This window comes from Mixophyes fleayi, chromosome 2, assembly GCF_038048845.1.
Source record: "Mixophyes fleayi isolate aMixFle1 chromosome 2, aMixFle1.hap1, whole genome shotgun sequence".
Lineage (NCBI taxonomy): Eukaryota > Metazoa > Chordata > Amphibia > Anura > Limnodynastidae > Mixophyes > Mixophyes fleayi.
The window spans coordinates 171,930,850-171,937,647 of record NC_134403.1 but is presented as its reverse complement, the minus strand read 5'-3'; positions in this window follow the sequence as shown (position 1 = coordinate 171,937,647).

Sequence of the window (6,798 nt, the reverse complement as noted above, 5' to 3'; positions counted from 1 at the left end):
CCTCATGGATCAAATTACTATTTTCCTACAGACTGTAAGCTTGCAAACAAAGCCTTCTAACCAACTAAAACTTTTTCTGTATTTCAATAACCAGTTTTGTTGTATTAAAGTAATTCTATCGTTTTAAAATAAGCATTGCCCAATCAATTGTATGTGTTTCCGAAGCACAAAATATTTATTTTAGCAGATGTAAATAGTCAACAATTCAATACATTATTATATTATGATAAAGTACAGTACAGCCAATACCAAAAGATAAATACATACCAATGCTATCGCATGCGCTCGCTGCGCACCCACGGGACCCGGTGGACAGTATATCTGTTAGAATACTGTGTCAGAGTTGACTGAGAACCAGGGGGTGTGCAGCGATGATTATATACAGTACAATGTTACACTTGAACAATAGAGATGACGTAGATTGTTTCTATAGGTCCAGACGTTGGGTGGGTCCAGGGTAAACCGATCATAGGTTGATTCAATCTAAGGAATCCAAAGGTGGGGGTCGTCTCTCCAGGGGGTCTGCTCCTTTCATAGCCAGCATCATACAAAGGATTATTCACTAATATTGATAACTAAAGTATGCAATGTGCGATCTCTTCGCCGACTGCACCGGACAGCTGCTGATGATTAGGGGATCAATATGATATCAGGCATGACACCTTTCCTATAACCTAAACCTTTAATAACACTAAAATGTACATATAATCATACTATATATATATATATATATATATAGACTAATAATAAACCAAATATTATCTGCTCATAAATTACAGTGTAACGAAACCAATATGAATATGAATTATGTAAATAACTAAATGTTGTAATGCGAGTGTGTGCGTGCGTGTTTTACCGTGCGACAGCATCACGCCACGTGTTACGTGGCGTACGCTTCGCAATCGCACGGCAAACCAATATTAAACCAATATACTTTCGTTCATCCAATTATACGACTTCAACAGTTGTTACTGTGTTTGTTTCCAGTATACTGGCACTATATAAAGAAATGTTATAAATAAGTAATAAAATAATTAAAACATAGAGGTTCCAAAAAATTTAAGCATAAAACATAATAGGCAAGACACAGACCAAACAAGGGCCCAGCTCATGAGGTCATACACATAATGGGAAGAGATGAGGCTGAGAAAAGTGGGCAGGGATGGGTGACATAGTGTGAGGCTGAGTTAGTCTGACTGCATATAGGTAAGAGAGTGGAAGTCTTTGATGAACATGTGGGTTTTTAAAGAGCATTTAAAAATTTGGAGGCTGGTGGAGAGTCTGGGTATTGAACTGTACATACTTAGGTGGAGAGTAGCATGGGAGAAGCCTTGTAGGCTGGAGTTGGATCTGGTTATCAGCTGGGAGTTGAGGGTTGTCAACAGTGTTGAAAAAGATAAAGGAGGTTCAGGAGGATGTGCATGTACAGAGATTATCATTGGTGACTTTTAAGAGGGCAGTTTTAGTGGAGGGATGGAAACACAATTACAAAGAGTTAAGGGTAGAATTGGAAGGGCATTAATAATTAAACCCCCCCAAAGTAGTATGGAGGCGAACAGTAGAAGCATTTTGCAGTATTTGAAGAGAGAAGCAGGATCAAGAGAAAGTTTTTTTTTGAGGACAGGTAAGATAAGTAAGAGTAAGTTTAAAGGATATTGGGAAGATGATGGCAGAGAGGGACAAGTTATAAAAGTGGGCACTGCAGGCAGGTTTAGGGGGAGTGTGAGCAGAGAAGAAAATTGCGGATAAGATAAAAGGGGCAGCTAGAGGGGGGAGAAAATGACAGAAGAGCATAAACCTTGTCCCCAGAGATGGGAATGAAAGAACAGATGGTGGTTTGTAGAGAGGTGAATGACACAAGTAAAAGGGTGGGGCTTGGCAGGAGAAGATGTCTTGATAGATGGCGTCAATTTTGAAAGTGAAGTGGATGGTTGTAATGGAAGGGTAGGGTTGTAATGTCCAGTTTCAAACGGGCTTTAAAAACCCACCTTTTTCTTAAAGCCTTCCAGTCTCCCACTTAATTTCCTACCTTTTCATCTGCCTCTTCCCCTTCATTCCCCTTCCCTTATCCTTATCCTCCGTTCCTCCTTCTCTCGCTCTCTCCCCCGTGTCTCCCTGTCTGTCTACCCCACCCCTTAGATTGTACTCTCCTTTGAGCAGGGTCACCTCTCCTCCTGTCTTCACCACTTTTAACTCTGCTCTCCAGCTACCTTGCCCTCCTCCTCTTGGACCCTCTTCCCCCCGTCCCCTCTCGCTCCCTCCTCTCCCCCCTGGGGGTCTCCCTGTCATCCATGCCCTCCTTCTTGGGCTACGTCGTATGCGGACCTTCCCCTCTCCCCTCCCCCGCCCCTAGCTGTGCTTTGAGCTCTCGGAGTTACTGTGCTTATTATTTACTGTACTGTGCTGTCTCACCTCGTATTGTAATTTCGTCTGTCCCTGTACGGTGCTACGGACACCTAGTGGCGCCCTATAAATAAAAATTTATAATAATAATGGAAGAAGAAGGAAGAGCAAAGAGGTGATGAAGGTTGGATAACTGGATGGAAATAAGACACTTAAAATACGTTTGCTTTGTGATATGAAGGGTTGCACTCAAATTCATTGGGCTCCTTTGCAAAATTTGAGGGAGAGCCCAGAGATGCCGGTCCACCCTTCTGAGACCTCTGCTCTTCTGAGCAAGCTCAGGCTGCCACCGTAAAGCTCTATTTTGGACTCCAATGCACATGCTCTAGTGCATGTTGAGCAGAGCATTGTCAGCAGTGTACAGTAGAAGCCTTTTCCAAGCATGCTGGCAAGGGCGCTGTGTGTAGGACTGAGGTGAGAGTGCAGCACAGAGCAGTAACAAGAAAGAGGGGTATTTCAAGTTTGAACGAAAAGAGCTGGATCAGTAGCATCATGATGATTTGGTTGAGTGCATGATTTGGGTGAATGTAAGGGTACAAGAGGTAGGGAGTGACTGATGGAAAGGAAGTGATGTTCATAGAGCTGGAAGGGAAAATTGGAGCTATAAGATAAGAGAAAATTAGGTCAAGAAAGTGACTAATAGAATAGGGTTATGCGCTCAGGCTGGTTTAGTCTGTATAGGACTTTCTCATACCCTTGAGAAAGTCGTATACAGACGAAACACATTGGGACACACCCCAAACATCATATTCGACCATCGCCACAACCAGAAGTGACGCAGGCTGGATCGCATGTGGATCCACTTCCTTACAGACACCATTCATGCTAGTCCGATAAAGGATGCCATGAGTCCGCTGATCACCCGATCACTCGATATAATCGCAAGTATTATTACCATTACCACTAAGGCTGTGAATCTACATCTGACCAAGGAAAAACTATTTGACTCTTGCTCTTCACTACCTCTAACATCTACGCAGAATTATCAATGATATAGCAATCCTAGACCACTGATTACAATTTGGATGCAAGTCATTTATACTGGACATATACTTGCATATTGGGTCAACAACCCGAATTGTACATTTACAGATCCGCTATAGGAGGGACTTTATTTCACTCTAACACTTGGCTACTACTATATCTATATGACCATTCCCTTGTGGTGTTTTATTTAAATTTTAGGACTCATCAGTATATATGACATGTATTGTATGCCAAAGAGGTTATATTGTAACTTGAATTCATACTATTTGTATCTTGTATGACGATGATTATAGGTCATTAGATGTAATTAATGCATTGGTCAAAATGCCATTTTAAATCATTTTAGTTAATAGAGCAAGCTTATTTTATTTAGGTGCTCTATATTAAGGATCCTTCTACAGTAAATATTCGTATTATGATTTGACGTAAATAAGCAAAACATGTAATCACAGCATATTTATCTTAATCATTTTTTTATATTCACACTCAGTCAATGAAAACATAACCCTATTCTATTATTTATTGTTGTGAGGGAGGGATACCCTCGGTATATGCAGCTCTTGCAGTCATTGGAGTAGAGCGCTATCTTTTCTCCTCAAGGGAGTAACTGTTGCAATGTAGGTGGGAGAAGAACTCCACTGGCAGCAGCCAAAGAAGTTTGAGATGGAGAGGTATGGAGGGCAGCAGAGTCAGTGGGGTTAGCAATAGGAATACTAAGCTCACCTAAGATAAGAGAGGGTAGGTCAGAGTATAGGAAGGAAGTGCGCAAACTAGGGTGCAAAACTAAAGGAATTGGGAAACAATATTAGGGTAGAGGTAGTTGATCACAACACAAAGGTGGCTTAGGTAAAAAAGGAAGATAATAAAATTGAGGGCTCAGGGGGAATGTTGTGTAAGGTGCAGTTGTGAAAGGGAAGGATGCCCAAGTAGCGACCTTGTTTATCTCCATGTCTAGGAGTGTGGAAAAAGGAGAGATTCCCTTTGCAGTGAGCTTCAGGGAAGTGACCAGAGGAGAAGAGTTAGGTTTCTTTGATTGTGAGGAGGTTGAGGGTGTTAGAGATGAAAAGAACATGAATGGAACCAGTTTGTTGCAGACAAAGCTTGCCATTCCAATGAGCGCAAAAAAAGGAAAGAGAGAGAAGTATGAGGAGAGATGAAGATAAGGTTGTCATAATTGTAGTTAAAGGGGGGATATGTGGGACAAAAGGAGGGATTGAAACGGAATGTGTTGATATGGCAGGGCCCATGGGTTGCGACAGTCATCCATGGTGATCAGGAAAAGGATTTAGGTGAATAGAAAGTGGGAGGAGGATTTATGGGTGAGAGGTGTATTGTAGTTAGAGTAAGTAGATGAGAGATTAGAAAGTACTATAGGAAATGGGGGGCAGAACATATGAGAAAAATAGGGTACCTCGGGGGAAGACTGAATGGCATGAGAGATTAATGGAATTGTGGCTCAGGCACTTGAACAGAAAAGATAATCAAGATACAGAGGGATAATGTTGAGTAATGAATAGTAATAAGGAAATTAAGTTAGAGTAAAAGTAAAGTGTTGTGACTTTGTGTGCAGGAATAATGAACATCAGAGTGATGGGAAAGTGCAAGAGCTAGACATGTATATTGAAAACATGGAAAATCATATAATTTAGAGAAATTAGTTTGTGAACAGTGAAGCATCTCAGAGCTAGAGCTATTTATAGAAGAATAAGAATAGATTGTAGGATTATGTAGGTTAAAAAGTGAGGTGGGTGTAGGGAGCAAAACAGTTCAAAAGTGCAGACAAGAGACAGAGAGAGGAGGAAGTGGGTAAGAGAAATAGAGAAGGTAAATTAAGCAGATGCATGGTGTTATATGAGAGGGAATGTGTAAGGAATTACTCTGATATTTGCACCTCCAACCACTAGAGGTCTCAGTATTTGTAAACTTTCCCATAAATTTTCCCTTTTTCAAGTTGGGCAGTATGACATCAAAGAGAAACCATCTTGGATCATGTTCCCTATATGGGCCTATAATAGGCACTTCCTGGATCAGACGTGTGCTTGTGTATTCTGCCTGCTCAGCTCCTGCTACTTGCCACTCTTACTTGTATCCATGACTACCCACTTGTGTACCGACTCGGCAAATGCCTGACTACTCGCTTTATATCTGTTCGGCCATTGAACTCCAGATAATACCACCAGTATCATTAAGGATGAATGTGGGTTAAATGGAGTAAATATTGAGAGAATGGGAAGGAACAGTGGGCCCAAGTAGTGCATGGTAATGGAGGCCTTAGTTGACCTCAGAAATTGCAGATTGTGGGTCAACCCAAATTTGGTTCTAACATCATTTATAACTCTTCTACAATTGAGTTGTCATACTTCTGAAGGATGGTTTCAGGATTGAGTGATCTCAAACAGCTTTTACAGAGAGCAGGGATTGGCTAGACAACTAACACATCAAGCTTATCAACAGAGGTGATGTTTAAAGGGAGATGAGAATGCCAGTGCAAAATACTTGAGATGTCATGCTTCAGATGAATGTCAGACAAAGCTTTTGTAGACGAGGTAAAATATATATGGTCACTAGATAATGATCAGCTTTGTCCACTAGGCTTCATGCTGGGGTCTTTGCTGTGTATTAACCACTGGAGATGACTGTCTATGGAACAGAAGGGCAGTTGCATCCAGCACAGTCTTTTTATAACAAGTGAAGGTCAACATTTTATAAACCACCATGTTGCTGAGTGACTATTTAATGGGTTTACCTGACCCATACCAGTAGCCACACTGCAGTCTTTTCCCCAGTTTTTATCAGAGGCATAAAATAAAGCCACAATTTTCCTGCAGGTAGACATGGCCACTTTCATTTCTTCAAATAACAGTTTGTGAATGTAAATGTTTGCAGGGATGCTGTACCATTCTCCACTTGTACTTGTTTGCATGGCTGAACTTTGTATACTAATTACCACAATTTATTTCTTCCTCTTTTGTGATGTTATGCACTTGTTTCTGCACATTTGAACTCATTCAACTAAGTCTGTTAATGAGTTATCACGTCAACTGTAGGGCTATTGACCTGTGAATTATGGAGTCCTCTGTGATAATATTTTACCTCTGCAAACTAATTTCATTTTTACACATCCTCTGAGGTGGTGGTGGTCAGACAACAAGCCACTGTTTTCAATGAGTCAATTAATATACAATTTCTCATTTCTTCTGGCTTACAGAAGCTCACTCCACAGGCCACAGCTGCTGCCATTGGCGTCTATGTACTAATTAGAGAAAAGTCCTATCTATAGGGCTTCTCCCTATTCACCAAGGGCTTCCATCGTGCTATTGCCGGAAGTAACCCCCACTGGAGAACATATTTACAGGCTATTTTCAACAATAGCCTACAGTACACCATGCAAAACATGGGGAAGACTAT